Genomic DNA, 16,790 nt, shown 5'->3' on the forward strand with positions numbered 1-16,790 from the left:
AGTTGCTAAGGTTGCTTAGATGCTCAACCAGGGCTACAACTGACACACCTGTCAATCTATTGGAACTAACTAGTAGGCTTTGACATATTAGTCACTTAATCAAAACTATCCGACATATATATATATAAAAAAAAAAAAAAAAAAAATTACCCATTGTGACAGGTACTTTGAAAAAATAAACAACAGGCACCCTAGCATAGTCCAAGACTTAATTGAGGTTTTTAGGAGCGAGGGAAGTACCTCACCTCAACGCTCCATAAACTTAGTGCAAATTAGGTTAGCTTACCTTGACATAACGGGCGAAGATTTCCCAGTCAAAGGAGGCACTAGGGTACAGATGAGTTTCATTCTCACGGTACCATATGTATGCTGTTTTTCAAACGCAGCAGGCACACTGCGTTTCTACCTAATGGAGGAACCAAAGCAGTAAAGAACTAAATACATCCATAATCAGTTAAATAGGCTTAGGCAGTTAGTGTAGAATATGGATAAAGCAGAAACAAAAAAGCTCCAAAAATATTTACCTTTCCTTGATTTCCTGATACAATCAGGTGAAACAAATCACAAATACAAGGAAATAAGGTATTGGATAGCCCACAACTACAAATTTCAAAAAAATATTGTAGATCTTATGAAAAAATTCATAAAAGTAGCTTATAGTAGATTATTAGCTAAGACTTCTTTAAGAAAAGACGTGCCCGGATGGGTCCACGAACTTTTCAAGGACTCAATTGCGCTGATAAACATATCAGAATCGAGTGCAGGACCAATAGATTTAACAGACTCAGATGTAGAAATAATAGACATAGAATAGTAAAACCTTACACATTTTCAAAATCTTTTTCTTAAATTAACAACAGGTCTAAACGACAAATTCCTTTTTTTTTTCTTAGTAAAATGGGTTCTCAAGAATCCAAAATAGAAATAGAAATTGATCTTAGAAATTAATCTTAACAAACTATGGTTACTTGGGATGATATAATAGGAAAAGCTAGAATACACGCACAAGAATTAACTAAATCTTGTAAGTGTCTCTCGCAGAATAGAGAAACATCCCAAGACACAGTAACCAAACACACGAAGATAATAACCGAGAATCTTCAAGCTATTAGAGCAGTATTAACTGAACACTATAGCAAACTAAAGACATGGCAAAAACAGCCGCAAATGCGTTCTACGATGATTGCAAGCAAAAAGCAATAACTGTGCTAAACAGACACAATATTGAATTTAAACAAACATCTGAAGAAAAAACGCAACTAATGGCTGATGAAGAAATAAGTCAAGAAGAACCATCAGTGATAAGTCTTAACAAACCAACAATTCCCAAAGAAAACAACAAAATGGCACAAACGAGGGTAGAATTCATAAATACAGCCACCAAGCTGATACCATACTTCGATGGTGTTAGTAAAAGTCTACCAGGTTTCATTGGAGCGCTTCGCGTTCTTGACACCATAAAAGAACCGCACGAAGCGGTAGCCATCCAACTCATAAAATCAAAATTAAAAGGTCAAGCTACTAATAGCCTAAGCTCAGAAAAACGATTGATGAAGTTATACAAATACTATCAACAATCTTCAAGGGTGACTCAGTAGATCTTTTAACAGCAAAAATTAAAAATCTGCAGAGAAACCCCAATAACTGTGTTTCATACACAAACGAAATTACTGAGTTGACCGATGCCCTTAAAGGCGCATATATTTCGGATGGTCTTGCAACTGAACAAGCAATAAAATACACCACCAAAGTGGCAGTACATGCTATGGTAGGTCATACCAAAAGTCCAAGGGTCCAATTATTAATGGAATCAGGACACTTTCAATCAGCTAAATAAGCAATTACTAGATTTACCACTCTTTCAGTAGAGTCCAGATCCACAGATAGCTTCCAAAATAATGCCATCTATTATGCCCAAAGAAACCGTGGTAATTATAATAACAAATATAATTATCGCGGTAGAGGCAATGGTCGTGGTTTTTATAATAACTATAATAACAACAATAACGGCCAAAATTCCCAGCAAAACAGGAATAATAATAACATAGGAAACAACAGAGGTTACAACAAGAATAATAGAGATAACCGAGCAAATAACCAACAGAATGGTTATAACAATACCAATGTCCGAGTAGCACAAGATACTACTACGGGAAACTTCCAGACACCTCCAGATACTCAGCGCTAAATAAAAAAATATATACGGTTAACTTAAGTCTCAATAATTTCGTATTATTCAAAAATGTTTCAACAAACAAAAATTTAACAATTCTGATTGATACAGGTGCAGATATTTCAAATTTAAAAGAAAATACTGATGTCTTTCACGACATCCATACAAACAAAATTATAGATATTCGAGGCATAGGAGAAGGGATAATAAAATCCAAAGGACTAGCCTCAATTTACCTACAAACAGACAAATACATTATTCCATATAAATTTCATATACTTCATGAAGATTTCGCAATCTCCTGCGATGGAATAATAGGATTAGATTTCATGAAAAGATTTAATTGCCAATTAGATTACAATAGTTCCGAGGATTGGTTAATAATTAGACCACCAAATCTAACGTATCCTATCTATGTTCCAATAACATTTAGTTCTGGTACTAACTCAACACTTTTACCAGCAAGGTCTCAAGTGATACGTAAAATAGAGTTGTCTTCAGCTGAAGAAAACATTTTAATTCCCAATCAGGAAATTAAACCGGGTGTTTACGTCGCAAACACGATTGCAACAGCCCAAAATGCTTTTGTCCGATTCTTAAATACCACAGATACATGCCAAATAGTAGGCATTAATAACATAAAATGGGAATCACTTTCGAACTACGACGTAGTCCAAAACCTAGAAGACAATAGAAAAGAGTCTGTAATTAGTATATTAAAGAAAAATTTTCCAATTCTGTTTAAAAAGCAACTTGAAGAAATATGCACCGAGTATAGTGATGTGTTCGGACTTGAGACCGAACCAATCACAACAAATAATTTTTATAAGCAAAAATTGAGACTTAATGATGATGAGCCAGTATATGTTAAAAATGATCGATGTCCGCATAGCCAAGTAGAAGAAATCCAACGTCAAGTTGGAAAGTTAATTGAACAAAATATTGTTGAACCGTCTGTATCACCATATAATAGCCACCTTTTATTAGTCCCGAAGAAAGCTCTTCCGGGCTCTAAAGAGAAAAAATGGCGATTAGTGATTGACTATCGCCAAATAAATAAGAAATTGCTGTCAGATAAATTCCCACTCCCCAGAATTGATGATATTCTTGATCAATTGGGTCGAGCTAAATATTTTTCATGCCTTGACTTAATGTGAGGTTTCCATCAAATTGAACTTGAGGAAAACTCAAGAAATATTACGTCGTTTTCAACAAGCAATGGTTCATATCGCTTCACGCGATTACAATTTGGGTTAAAAATAGCCCCTAATTCGTTTCAGAGAATGATGACAATAGCATTCTCAGGCCTTGAGCCTTCGCAAGCTTTCCTTTATATGGATGATTTAATCGTTATTGGTTGTTCTGAACAACATATGATTAGAAATTTAACAGATGTTTTTAAACTCTGTAGAAAAAATAATCTCAAATTACATCCAGAAAAATGTTCATTTTTTATGCACGAAGTCTTACCAGATGACAAAAAATTTGACGTCATCAATAATTACCCAGTCCCTACGGACGCAGACAGCGCTAGAAGATTCATTGCATTTTGCAATTACTATAGACGTTTTAACACATTTTCGACCATATATTTATGGCAAACACTTTACAGTTAAAACTGATCACAGACCTTTAACATATTTATTTTCTATGGTTAATCCTAGTTCTAAATTAACACGCATGCGACTCGAATTAGAAGAGTATGATTTTACGGTAGAGTATCTGAGAGGTAAAGATAACTCTGTGGCAGACGCCCTATCAAGGATAACAATATCCGATCTAATTGACATGAACAAAAAAGTCCTGAAAGTCACTACCAGGTACCAAAGTAGACAAAACAATTTCTGCGCAGAAAATAAATAAGAACTATTGCCAAGGCAAAATCTTGAAAAAGCTTCCAAGCCCAACGTATTTGACGTTATTGTAAATGACGAAGTACGAAAAGTAGCGACCTTGCGAATAACTGATTCCTCGACCACATTCAAACATGGCAAGATAGTTATAGCAAGAATCGACATTTGCGATATGTATACCAATGGAATTCTCGACTTAGGTCAGTTTTTTCAAAGGCTCGAAAAAGAAGCCGGTATACTTAGTATCACCAAAGTCAAAGTGGCACCGAGCGAAAAGATCTTTGAAACTATTTCAATAGAATCTTTCAAAAATATGGGCAATAGAATTTTACAATTTTTAAGAGTAGCGCTACTCAAGCCAATGACCCAAGTAAATAATAAGAAAGAACAAGAAGCTATATTGTCTACATTCCATGAAGATCCAATTCAAGGAGGTCATACAGGCATAAATAAAACAATTGCAAAAATAAAGAGACGATATTATTGGAAAAACATGACTAAATATGTTAAAAAGTACATTAATAAATGTCCAAAATGCCTGACGTCGAAAACGACGAAACATACACGATCACCTATGATTATAACCGAAACTCCACAATATGCTTTTGGAAAATGGGAATGAATACGCAATCACATCAATATGTGACCTGACAAAGTATTTAGTAGCAATTCCTGTTGGAAACAAAAGTGCAACAACTGTGGCAAATCTTTCGAATCTTTTATTCTGAAGTACGGTCCAATGAAGACGTTCATTACGGACATGGGAACAGAATATAAAAATTCCATTATAAATGACTTGTGCAAGTATTTAAAAATAGACAACATAACGTCTACAGCACACCACCACCACAACACCATCAGTAACACATAATTATAGTCCATATGAACTAGTATTTGGTAGACAAAGTAACCTACCAATACAATTTAATAGCGTTAATACTATAGATCCAATATATAACTATTCTAAAGAAGTTAAGTTTAGATTAGAATACGCGTGTAAGAGAGCTCGAATTCTTTTAGAAGCAAAAAGAAATAAATGATAGCAAAGTATAAGATTTTAAAATAGAAATAGGAGACCAAGTTTATCTCAAGAATGAAACAGGTCATAAATTAGAATCTTCTTATATAGGACCGTTTGAGGTCATTAGTATAGGGGAAAATAATAATGTAGTTATAAAGAATAGGAAAAATAGGGAACAAAAAGTTCATATATATAAAATTTTATTATGGATTCATCTATTATTGAAAATATATTCATATGATTTCGAAAAGAAAGAGAGAAAGAAAATTTGTCTGAGCAGACACAAACTAAAACACAAACAAAAAAAAAATTTTTTCTCCCTAATATACACATTTACTTTACCCTTATTTTACCTTTACTTAATTATCTAATGATTATTAATAACTCCATAATATTACATTATTCTCTAAAAAGGGGAGGTGTAGTATATTCATACAAATAATCATTCAGTACAATGAGCTCAACTTGTAACACTCAGTTGCAAGTATAAACAATTAAACATATACACATTAAAATATAATTGTGTACTTGAATATGTTTATATAAGTTAGCACACTCATCCTCACGCGAGGCCTCCTCTCACACAACCAGCGCCCCTGGGGCGCCTTGTCCTTCATTTACCAGACCATGCCCCGCACCCCGGCCTCTCACATCACAAAGGGACTCGATCGGCACACTTTACCAGAAACGCCTGAACGAGTATCGGGCAAAATACCCCCCATCGATCTAAGTAACACCAGCCCTTGACCACACACACACCTTCACACATTTTAGGAACACTAACAGACCACACACACACGCGTATGACCTAAGTGCATCGCGACCTATATCACTTTTAGTCAACTAAGCAACCTACATCTTTTACTTCCTGTAAACACACTTAGCCAAGTAAGCAACTTATGTTTCCTAGTGTTTATGCGACCCAAGCAGATATGTGACCCAAGACGACCCCCGTTGGGTCACACTAGGCGCTTCACTTCCCTTTTCTAGCATAAGCACTTTTGTATCATCTAGCCTAGCCGTTCTTTGAATATTGCCGGTAAGCAGAATTCGCCGGAAGAGGCGACCACTTTAAGATGGTAAGAATTCCCCTATAAGGGAAATGGAAACCCATAACTTATATATACATTGATGTATGTACATAAACATATTCACATAAATCTACAGCTAAGCATGATCATATATGTATGTACATTTCTATATGCACATACATATATTCACCTAAGCAATGTATTCACAAGCGTAACATGAGCTAGAACCAGGCCAGCGTGTGAACGCTGACCAAGCACTTTGATGCATGCGCTCCAACAATATGTATGTATGTACAGACACTCTCCCTCTCTTTTGTAGCTGTCGCATAAGTCGCAGCATAAGAATATATATGTAAACTTAGCTCAAGCAGTGTTCTAGCAGGTCGTTTATCTGCTCTGATCACAATTGCAGATGTTGGATCTTACAAACAATTTTTTTTATACCCTTGCAAAAAGGTTATATTAATTTTGGTCAAAAGTTTGCAACGCATAGAAGGAAGCATCTCCGATCATATGAAGTATATATATTCTTGATCAGCACGACGAAACGAGTTCAAATAGCCATGTCCGTCAGTCCGTCAGTCCGTCCGTCTGTCGGTCCGTCTGTCGGTCCGTCTGGATCAATGCAAACTTCTCCTAGACCGTTGGAGCTACAGAGCTGAAATTTTGCATGTAGGCTTGTATCGGATCTCTACATCATATAGCTCCCATACAAATGGCAAAGTCACGAACAGTGACTTTTATTAATAACTTCGTTATTTTCTGAGCTATTGACATGAAATTTTATATTGGTGAGTTAATTACACATGTAAACGACTGTGCCAAATGTGATAATCTGCCGATTTGACTCATCGAGCTCCAATTGTTGATAAGCATTTTTCAAATCCAGTCTGGAAAAACATCTCGCCACCCGCAGTTTGGTCATGAACATGTAGAATGTTGGCATTGGGTAGTTTTCCCTCGAGATAGCTAAATTCGCCCTTCACATATCCAGACATGGCCTTATCTCGCCGCTTCCTTTATACGCAATTACAACTGGCTAAATCCATGAACTCGGTCCATGGACTGGCTCTATAATGTCTTGCTGCACAGCCTGGCTTATCCTTTCTGCAATTTGGTCTTCTAAAGCAATTCGGAAAATGTGCGCACGAATCCACTCTATTTACGCCTAAACCAAATTTTAGGACGTTGAGCTGTACGGCTGTGTCCCATCCTAGTAACGATTGTCTACCATTTTCAATTACATAGAATGTAGCAATCATCTCTGGTCTTTCCTGAATTCTTATCGGAGCTTCAAAAACGTTAGTCACCCTCAGCACGTCATCAGAAGCATAGGCTCGAAACTGGGTAGACAAGTTGGTACGAACATTGAACACTGTCGCATGTACACAATTCAGTTGCAGCCAATCGCCACGGCTTATCAGGTTGTATCGTGATCCGGAGTCAATTATCATTTGCAGCTGGGATCGCCCAACTAGACATGATGCGGTTTCTTCTCCTTCTGGTTCACCAGTTATTTTTAAACAGTTCGACCAACTGTTGTCGCTGTGACACTTAGTCTCCTCCTCATCGATGGCGCTCACCTGGGACTGTGAGTTTCGTGGTCGCTTCCGTTGATTATCATATGGTGTTTCAAAACGTCTCTTCAATGTGGTCTTACACATCCGAGCATAATGTCCAAACCGGGAACATTTATTACATTTTGAGTTTCTTGCCGGGCATGCCATACTGCGTTCATCGTGGTCTGCTGCTCTACACCGGCCACACACATCAATCGTTCACAATATCGCCATCCGACGGAATCACCATTGCCTCTGACTGCTGATTCACTTGCTCTTCAACTGTGCACGTATTTATTGTCTCCTCCAACTTGAGCTCCGCTTCTAATAGCTTCTTTTTCAACGCAGTCTTAGCCCAGGCATCAACGAATTTATCAGCGTTGCAGATTTCCTCGGCGGGACACCATGCTGCGAAACGTGTGCCTTTCGAATATGGCGTTATATTGCGTTAAAAAATATTCATTTAACTTATCCGCCAGTGGAGTAAGTACATCATTTTCCTTTGTCGCATCATATGGCATCACCTCTTGCTGCTGTGGTCCGCCGAGATGCAGTAATTTGTTCCGCTTTTTAATTACAGATGAAATTTCTTCTGTGTCCACATAGATATTGAATAACCGAAGCCATTTCTCCCACCCGTGCGCCACAACGATTTTTCTATGTTGGCGCACAGAAATGTTTTAATTTCAGCCATCCTGCTGATTTGTTTTAGCTTACACTTTATTTCGTGCTCAGCCTCTGATTCTTTTCAGATGATTTCGCCTATGCTGTGTACAACTTCTTGTATTTTCCAGATATTTTCAGCTTCCACGGTTTTGGTTTTTTTTTTTTTTTTTTTCTCTTGGCTTGTCTTAGAGTCGCCTTTGCACTCTCTCGATTCAGCCTCTATCAAATGCAGATAATTTATATTTTGTTTCCATCACTATTGTATACTTACATGTACGCACTTTATATATTTATATATATTATAGAAATGTCAAGTTATTTCGATTTTAACAAATTAATTATTACTTTATTCAAGTGTTGTCTGATATGTTTTCTGCTGCGTTTGCCGCCAAGAATCAAAGTGAAAAGGAATGAAGAAACGATGCCAAAGCTCGTACGCGAAAGCTCATTCCGTGGCTTGTGCCGCGGAGCTTTCGGTATGTTGATCGCCGGCCACCGAAAGCTCTCTTGGCACGGGTCTCCACAGTATTGTTGGCAGCACTTTCTTCTAATATGGTGGCGTATTTTTCTGCGTTAACCATCCCATCAATAAAGTGTTATTGGCCTACGCTTTGGCAGACATACAACCCCAGACCATTACGCTCAGTGGGAACTTAACTGTCCTTTTAAGGCAGTCTTTATGGCAGTGGTCATAACGGCCCATTCCCCGGACTAGGCCCTAGCTCTGCCGCAGCGCTGGCGTCTCACATACACTGTAAATGCACTTCGAAAACAGTCCGATCGTGCTTGTCAGAAAACAAATGATTATCAAAAAAAAAAATTAGTCCACATGTCAAAAGTACACTTTAAAAAAGGTTTGTTGATAATGAAAAAATTTATATTTTCATTATGGAAAATTTGGATGTGATGTGCAATGCGTTATTTGTTATCAAACTCCTTTAAAGCTGGTTATAATGCATTAAATAAAATAATTTTATATTACCTTTATGACCTAATTATAATGCATTTACAATTTTTTTGAAACATTTCGATCTAATTATTTTAGCTAAAGTTTTTTTTTGTGTAAAGCAAGAAAACGTTTCGTACTTCGTGTTTGTTGTCACACACACAAATGCAAAGTCTCATTTTTATTGTATGCGTGCCTACCTCTGCTTTATGGTATGCTTCACTTTTGTTTCGGATAATTCTCCTTCGCGCGTCACCGACTCTCACATCAAATTTAGCTTCATCGCTAAATATGATGGAGTTTTATTGCATTTGAGTCCAAGTCATCCGTTCCCGACAACATTGTAAACGCTTCTTCTTTTGGCGAAGCGTAATCAATGGTTTTGCTTTGCCTAAGAGTAATTTAAGATATTAGTTTTTAAGCATAGATAATCCCTATACATACTTTATAAAACTTGCATGCAATGTTACGCAACTGCGCGTCTATTCACGCTTAACGCTTTTCCCGATTTTCTCAGACCATTCTGATGCCAAATTTCCATAATTTTAGCGACGATCAGCTTTTACAATTGTGGCTCTTTTTTTCACGATCTGATATTGCTGATTTTTTTCAAAATAATTTTCAATATTTACATCAATATCTAATAAACTCAACATTTCGGTACTATAGTTGCTATTTTTTAAATCCAAATCATGTTAAAAAGGTCTTCATTTTGTCCAGCACGAAAAGTTTTTAATGTATTAGTGTATCCGAACTTTTTGTAGTCCTCGTTTTTACATTCTATTAAATCCTTTCAGTGAGACAAAATCCTATGTACTGTTATGGTAAGTTTTTTTGCGGATACAATTCAGACAAACGTTGAGCAGTTTTTTATGTATATTCGGCAAATTTACCACCATATACCATTTCCTTGCAATTTATAAATTTAAAGATAACAGCCAAACTTTTAATGATCTCTTGACTAACACCTGTTATTAAAGTCATTTCGCATTTAGGCGAATAGGACTGGCGATCTGCACATCTTTCGTTATGCTCGCCTTTGCCCTCTCGTGTTCCTTTGTATAAATTAAACGAAGTTTATTATCTGTCCTTTAGGACGTTTATATTGTTCGTTTATTAAATGTAATTATTTGGTTTGCTCGCAACTGAGCTTGTTGGTTGGTTAATTAGAACTGACTTAATTTACCCAGACCCCAAAGCTGCATTCTTCAGGCCCAGGCCGCGGCCCATCGCATAGCCGCCGACAGATTGCTGACTCCGCGCCTCGTGACTCTTCTTGGAGCGGTCACTCAGCGTGGGCATGGTGGTGTCGGATGTCCCATGCGCGTCCGGTCTAAGTGCGCCCTCAGCATAACTTGTGTTGCGCGTGTTAACTCCTCCCAGGTTTAGGTTAAAGGCGTCCTCGTCTTTTCTTGGAGGGGTCAGTCTTTCAGATGGCTTGGTAATGCGTCGGATCCACCAGATTACAATATAGCAGATGGTGACGGCAGTGAAGGTCACACAGCCGCTTAGCAAAGGCCTCGTGATTATCCTGGACCTTAGTTGATCAATATGTTGTAGATTTTGAAGGCTAAGGTCGCGCAAGAAAGGCAGGCTCAGATGTTCCCGATGCTCGGTTACGTTGATCGGAGTTGTCGCTGAGACGGCGGGTTTCTTCATTAGCATGCCACGACGGTTAATGTATTGGGTGCCGTTTAGCCAGATGTAATCGTCGAAGGTTACCAAGAAGGTGCCTACGACCAGTTGATTGATGCCGTTGCTATTTTTCACGACGAATTTTGAGTCGTTGATTATGATGATTCCCTCGTCGACCAGTGTGACTGGTTCAAGGTGCCCGGTTCGGGTGGCACAATGGGCGATGATACCGGAGACAAGTTGCTGAGCGCATGTTGAGTTTGGTGACATCTTGCAGAAGGTGGTGCTGGTGGTGGCGTCGCAGTTGGTGACCGCAAATGTTTTTGTTCCGCAGTCGGCTACAACGCTATTATTATCTAAATCGAGTACTGTTTTATTATGTTGAACGGGGAAAAGACTAATTTTTTTACAGGACAGCTTTGGTTTTGGATACTTAATTAGAAAATTAATTAGAATTTTGGAAAGCTCTAATATGTGAGACCCCTAAAATGTTTGTTACACTAACATTTGTGAAATGCTCATTTGCCAATTCTTTGATGTCTACGCTGTCCAGGATAAGGGGGCTGATTAAATTTACTTTAGCCAATGTTATTGATAAAATTAAACCCTCCAGATTTGTAATTATTATTCTGTTTTTTGTTAAAATTGATTCAAGTAAATATTCGGATTCAACACTGTTACTTTTATGAATTGCCTTTTGTTATTTGATTGAGTCGTTCTTGGATTTTGAAGTTAATTTCTACCTGCTTATTTTCTGATTCGATTAGCTGTCCCTGCTTAAACTTAATTTGTTCCCAGTCGTCAAAGTCCGGGGTGCCGGCTATTACCTTCAACGCGCTTCCGAGCATATTTATGCTGCGAGCTTGTCGGTAATGCACCTTTACCGTGTCCACTAATGTCTGTATGTGTCCTAGGTCAGTGTCAATTATTTTTCGTATATTGGGGTTGTCGAATAAGTCAAGTGTTTTTCTTGTTTCGTCCACGTAAGTTTCGTATAGTGTTATGTTCGTAGTGTGTCCGAGGTACCCATATTCGTCCCAGATAGTCACGTCACCGTCCGCAATGGGTATATAGTCAGTGTGAGTATAGTCATTAAGTCGTGAAGTCCCTGTCGTCAAGGTGACGGCTGTTAGAGCCGATATAAATGAAAATGCTAGCCTAAAAGTGCAAATAAGGATAAAATATAAAATAATGGATAACATGATAGTTGTAAAATGAACTTAAGTTTTAAGGCAAGGTTATTTTATATTGTCCTTATGGACCACCCTCCCATTTATAAGAACTGTTGTGCCTTGGTCTGCTTCAATGGCAGCTTCTGAGCACAGCGGTGATAGCTTGTTTCCAAGTCTTTTATTGGACTTGAGCCATACTTTTTCACCTACTTGATAGGTTTTATGGACTCTGTCTTTATTAACCTCCTCCTCCTCCTTACAAAAACTTTCACTCGTTGCAGAGGACGGACGTGTTTTTTTTGCGCTTATCAACTTTTATTTTTTCTCGCGATCAAATACTTTTATATAACTCTTAAATTATCGGTTTAATTAATAACAATTACAACATCCGAATTTTATTTTCATTTCGCGAATTCTTGCTGTCGTTTTTGTTTAAATTTAAATAAAATCAAAACTTACAACAATACTTGCATTAGCGGTGTTGTTGTTTGTTTATCTCTTTTGCTTTTGTGTCTTTACCGTTTTAACTAACTAACTCTCGCGCTCTTGCGTACAAATTTGTTGTTGCATGTGTTCAATTTGACGCGCTCTCCCGCTCTTTCCTATTCTTGATTGATTTGCGCTCTCGTCTTTTGCCTACCCGCGACTCTGTGATACGTGTTTTTGTTTTTGTGTTTTTCATTTCTTTTTATTCTTTAGTTGTGAAGGCTTACTCTGCACATTAACCCTTGTGTCAGAACTGGTCAGTATATCTTATACACAGATTTTTAACCTTTAGAATTTTTATTTTTTTTGTATTTCCCTTTTCAATTAAATTAAACTTTTTGATAAAATGGTTGTCTGCTCAAAAAATAATTGCATAGTTGCCACTAATGCGGTTGACTGCCATGATTATATTCTTTGTTGGTTGTGTGACAATGCTGTTCACGTCAAGTGTGCAGGTTACACAGGCAGAATCAAGGAGTCTATTGCTAAAGGTGGTGGCTTAAAATATGGATGTGATGCTTGCCGGGAGGTCGAGAATGAGATGCGCTCTTTCATGAGGCGGACTAGAGATAGTTTTGACACTTTAAGGGCAGGTTTTAATAAACTCCAAGCGGAGTTTACTGCGGTGGAGACTCAGTTCAGAAGTTTATCGCTTATGAATGAGTCTCCGAAACGTAAAAGGACCAGTCCTTGGGGTGTTTCTGTATCTGTAGATCCGCCAGCGTCTCTTATCGTCCCGACCGGTCTCATGCACCGTCCACTCCTAATGTACAGCAATTGATATCGTTTAAGAGCCCGGTTGTGAATGCTATTAGTAATGAATTACCGGTATCACCTGGGAATGATCTCTTAAAAACGATGCCTATTGTAGTGTCCGATGTGTCTGGGCAATTACCCATTCCAATGGAAATTGCCGATAGTTCTAAAGTATCGAGGGCCCGTGAACAAGTTGACTGCTGCAGTGGGTGACTTGTCCAACGTTACTGCTGCGGCTGACGCTTCGGGACCGCGGTCTCTCGTTGGCGTACCACCAAAGAAACATATATTTGTTTTAGGCTAGACCCTGTTGTCACATCTGATGATGTAATAGCTATATTCGGAAGAAAGTTAACGTCTCGAATATTGCGGTGGAAAAGTTTAAATTTTCTTATTCTCGGGACATTTCGTCCTTTAAAATTAGTGTTTCTGCCAATATCTTCGATACTATATGTCGAGAAGATTTTTGGCTAAACATATAATAGTTAAGGAATATACTGTAAAAAGAAAATGGCAACCGATTCGCTTGCCTACAACAACAACTAATACTATTCCTGCCACATCAGCATCTGCTGGTGTGTCAAAAAACTAGCTTCGTCCTTAACCTGGGTTACCAGAAGTTAGAGGACTGAAATCTAAACTTCCTAATCTCTATGTAGATAGTCTTTCTTTTGAGCATAACATTCTAGCTTTCACAGAGACGTGGCTAAAACCTGATATTGCTGATGCATCGGTTTTTTTCCACAAACTTTTCTATTTTCAGACGTGACCGGATTTCTCGCATAGGTGGTGGCGTTCTGATAGCTGTGGATGCTGCTTTATCATCTGAATGATTCAATTTCTAGTACCAGGAGATTGAGTTTGTCGGTGTTAAAGTAATTTTAAATCTTTCAATGCTTTCATTACTTGTTCCTATATTCACCATTGTCAGACATGGTGGTATATTTAAATCATTTAGAGGCAATTCAGTTTGTCTCCTCTTTAGTTTCGAGCCAAGACATGCTCATAGTTGTAGGTGATTTAATTTACCCGCTTTAGCATGGTCACTAACAGATGAATCTACCACGTTGCTGCCTCTTTGTCACATGACTTTATTGATGGCTTCTAGGCTTATCTTTATCCCAAGTCAATCCTGTCTTAAATTCTAATGGAAATCGTTAGATCTTATTTTTGTATTGGATTTTCTTATTGTGAGGTTTCTAGGATCGAACCATTTGTTCTTCCAGAGAAAATTTCATCCTACATTAAATTTAAAAATTGATTTGCCCTTGCTTTCACCATTACTTGGTTCAAATGAGTTATCACTAACTAGGTGCTTTCGTAAGACTGACTTTGCCAGCCTTAATGAAAACATTGCTACTACGATTGGTCTTATCTGTACAATTGTAGTGATATGAACTCGGCTGTTCGTTTTTTCTATGATACTCTGAATTCACTCTTTGATATTGTGTGCCTCTTGGTAGGCTGGAGCGGCTTAACAAACCTCCCTGGTTCTCTCGCGAGCTATCAATTTGAAAAATGTGAAGACACGATATTATAAAAGTTCCAAAAAACACTTCGTTCATCAGATTATGCTCTGTATACAGTCGCTCGTTCAAAATTCATGATGCTTAATACACAATGCTATAAGAATTATCTTCAGCGGTGTAAGCTTCAGTTTCTTCTGACCCTAAACAATTTTATAATTTTGTTAATTCTAAACGTAAGACCTCTGTGCACCCATCTTTTTTGTCTTTTCAAAATAAAAAAGCGAGCACTGATCAGGCAATTGCCGATATGTTTGCGAGTTTTTTCAAACAACTTATTCCTCAACGGAATATCGAGCAAGTCCGTATCCTTATATTTAAAAAGGCTAATTGCATTTTCAATCCAGTGATTGATGAAAGTTCTATTCTTACCGAACTAAATTAGTTAAACCTGTTTATTCTCCGGGGCCAGACGGTATTCCTGGATGTATACTCAGGTTCTGTGCAAACGCATTATGTAAACCCATTTTAAAATTGTTTCTATTGTCTGTAGAATCTTCCTCTTTTCCATCTATTTGGAAGGAGTCGTATATTATTCTCTGCATAAAAATGGCAAAAAGTCCGAAGCCTCTAACTATAGGGGTATCTCAAAATTGTCCGCTATTCCGAAAGCTTTTGAGAAAATTATAACTTCTCAATTGCAACATTTTTGCAGCTCTATTATTCGCCATCCCAACATGGGTTGTGAAACGTAGATCTACAACCACTAACCTTTTAGAATTTACATCAATAATTATCAAGGGGTTCAAAAATGGTAAACAAATGATGTCATATACACTGACTTCAGCAAGCCTTTGATTCCGTTAATCATACCCTATTACTTTCTAAGCTGAGCGACATTGGGTTCCACCCCTTTTCCTTTCTTGGGTTGAGAATTTTAACAATAGAAAACAGAAGGTACTTTTTAAGTCTCTTTTTCCGTTTCCATTTTATGAAGCTAAATATTTCATGGTGCTACTATCTTTAGCTCGTGTTTTACCCTTTTTTTTTTGTATTTTCTTAAATCATATGTTTTAACTATATCGTCTGGCAGCTCGTTGGATTTCAGCTTATTTACAACGTCAACAATATCTGGGTCCCGTTGCTGTTCGGCCAACAGCCATTGTTTGATATTTCCGTTATACTAACTCGCTTTTCAGGTATTATATCCAAAACCAACGATGGTGTTGGAGGCACTGGGTTTCTAGATAGAAAATCTACGTGTGCCATACGTTTCCCTTCTCTATATTGTATTGTGAAACTAAATGATTGTAAATAGGACCACCAACGATGAACTCTAGGAGTTAGGTCTATTTTATTGCGTGATGCCTTCAATGAGTTGCAATCAGTGTAAACCACAAATTCTCTACCAAGCAAATAGTGACGGAAATGTTTGACGGATGCAAACACGGTCAAAGTTTCGAGCTCATATGATGGTATCTAGATTCGCGGCGGAAGTTGTTTTGCTGAAATACTCTACAACGTGAAGTTGATTGTTGATACGATGTAAAAGCATGGCACCAAATCCGATCGAGCTAGCATCAGTGTGTAATTCTATAGGGTGTTGTGGGTCAAATATTACTAGAACCGGCTCATTGTAAGAATGGTGACTATTTTTTTACGAATACCTTCGAATTCAGAATCCCAAGTGAAACTGTCTTTTCTTAACGTTAGAGCGTATAATGGTTTCATTATTTGTGAGAAGCCGGGTATAAACTTACGGAAATAGGATGCTAAACCGATGAACTGCCGTACACTAAAAAACGTCTGTGGCGGTGGCAATGAAATCAAAGCAGAAATCTTTAAGATGTTTGGTCGAATTTCTCCGGCCTTATCTCGTATCCAGATACTGGACGACTGTTTTCAGAAAACTACATTTGCTAATATTAAAAAATAAATCCAGCTCCTGCTAGACGTTCTGCACTGCTTTAACCTTTCTAAGCCTATCTCAATCGCAGGTGAAACAATCATTATGTCATCCATATAA

The sequence above is a fragment of the Drosophila willistoni genome, unplaced genomic scaffold (genome assembly GCF_018902025.1).
Source record: "Drosophila willistoni isolate 14030-0811.24 unplaced genomic scaffold, UCI_dwil_1.1 Seg169, whole genome shotgun sequence".
Lineage (NCBI taxonomy): Eukaryota > Metazoa > Arthropoda > Insecta > Diptera > Drosophilidae > Drosophila > Drosophila willistoni.